The sequence below is a fragment of the Panthera pardus genome, unplaced genomic scaffold (genome assembly GCF_024362965.1).
Source record: "Panthera pardus isolate Hobbes unplaced genomic scaffold, ASM2436296v1 HiC_scaffold_23, whole genome shotgun sequence".
Lineage (NCBI taxonomy): Eukaryota > Metazoa > Chordata > Mammalia > Carnivora > Felidae > Panthera > Panthera pardus.
The window spans coordinates 6,185,732-6,188,001 of record NW_026526799.1 but is presented as its reverse complement, the minus strand read 5'-3'; positions in this window follow the sequence as shown (position 1 = coordinate 6,188,001).

The window sequence follows — 2,270 nt, the reverse complement described above, 5'->3', positions numbered from 1 at the left end:
AACCCTGGAGGGATGGCTGGGCCAGGTGAGCTATATTGCCAGGGAGTCGGTGACACGAAGCGTCTAGGGAGTCTGTCCCCACCAAGGAGGGCTTCTGGGCAGGGCTGGTCCTGTGGAGGCCGGTTAGGAAACTGAAGCAACAACAGATTTGCCCAGGAGGGTTGACTCTTGTCCATTTTCTTTCCTGACCAGCTCCTCTGAATCTGTCAGGATTCAGCACAGGTATTACCTGCTCCAGACAGCTTTCCCTCAGGGCTCTGAGCACAAGGCACCCTGGACCCAGCTGTTTCCCTCTCCAGACCGCAGATCCCTTGAGGGGCAACAGTGGGTGATTCATCATCGTGTCTCTCTTGCCTGACAGGGGCTCAGCGATGTGGAGGGAAAGAGGAAGGAATGGACGGAAAGACAATGGGAGGAGGGAGAGAGGAAGGAAGAGAGAGGTGGGGAAGGAGGAGTGAGAAGGAAGGATGGAGGGGGTAGTGGAAGAAGGAGAAAGGAAGGGAAGAGGGTAGGAGGCAGGGACTTCTGTGCCCAGAACTTACACAGGCACCCAAAGCTCACCCCTGCTCCATAGACAGTGGTTCGTCCATAGCAACAATCCCCCAGGCTTCCCGGCAGCTGGGACCGGGGCTGCTCCGAGGTCCCTCCCTGCACCCCCAGGCCCAGCCCAGGGAGAGGGGCACCCCCAGCCGGTGGTTGCTGAGCGTCAGAGCTGGGGCTTGCGATGGCACAGGTTACAATGGGGTTTATGGGTGAGGGCACCCCAGCTCTGGGGGCCGAGGGGAGAGTTCAGTGGTGGTGATTGCTATTAGATGTAGTTCTTGTTTGTTTAAAAAAAAATTGTTTTTAATGTTTATTTATTTTTGAGAGAAAGAGCACGAGTCAGGGAAGGGCAGAGAGAGAGGGAGACACAGAATCTGAAGCAGGCTCCAGGCTCTGCTCTGTCAGCACGGAGCCCGACACGGGGCTCGAACTCACGAACCGTGAGATCATGACCTGAGCAGAACTCGGACGCTTTACTGACTGAGCCACCCAGGCGCCCCAAGCCCTTGTTCATTTCTACTAGATTCACGTAATTTCCGCGCCGTATTCTTACGGGGAAATGTGCTTTCACTTAATTTAATGTTTTCATAAGGTGACAATAGCAGTCTTGTTCTTTCTGAATATAAAGGAAAGAAAGCGCATTATGGCAAATAGAAACAAAGGAAAGAATACAAACATGACCTGAAATCCCAGAGATAACCGTTGTCAACATTTCGTTGCACATCATTCTAGAATATATATATGTGTGTGTGTGTGTGTGTGTGTGTGTGTGTGTTAACATGTTTCAATATAGAAAATATTTTTTGAAACAAACAAAACTGGAATCACACTGTACGTAATGTTTTGTAACCTGCTCTTTTCCACTCAGTAATGCCTTATATGAACACTCTTCCCTACCAGCAAATGCAGTTTTGCATCATTTTGATGGCTGCCGGTATTTTAAGTGAATGAAGGTACCATAATTCACTTATTTTACCTCTTTGAACATTTAGGATCCCCCCCCCAGTTTTTTACTGTTAAAAAACAACTTTGGGGGGGCACCTGGGTGGCTCAGTCGGTTGAGTGGCCGACTTCGGCTCAGGTCATGATCTCGCGGTCCGTGAGTTCGAGTCCCGTGTCGGGCTCTGTGCTGACAGCTCAGAGCCTGGAGCCTGTTTCAGATTCTGTGTCTCCCTCTCTCTGACCCTCCCCCGTTCATGCTCTGTCTCTCTCTGTGTCAAAAATAAATAAACGTTAAAAAAAAAAAAACAACTTTGGGGAAGGTGCAACAGCCCTCACAGTGTCATTTTTAAAACACACAGACACTGGATGGCTCAGTCTGTTGGGTGTCTGACTCTTGATCTTGGCTCAGGTCATGGTCTCATGGTTCCTGAGTTCAAGCCCTGCATTGGGCTTCTGCACTGACGGCAGAGAGCAGGACATGGGGCTTGAACGCACAAACTGTGAGATCATGACCTAGGCTGAAGTCGGATGCTCAATGGACTGAGTCACTCAGGAGCCCCAAGATATAATTTTTATTTTTTTCCCAAAATATAATTTTTAATTAAAAATTTTTTTTAATGTTTATTTACTTCTGAGAGAGAGAGAGAGAGCGAGTGCGGGAGGGGCCAAGAGAGAGGGAGACAGAATCTGAAGCATGCTCCAGGCTCTGAGGTGTCAGCACAGAGCCTGACGTGGGGCTCAAACTCACAAACTGTGAGATCATGACCTGAGCCAAAGTTGGATGC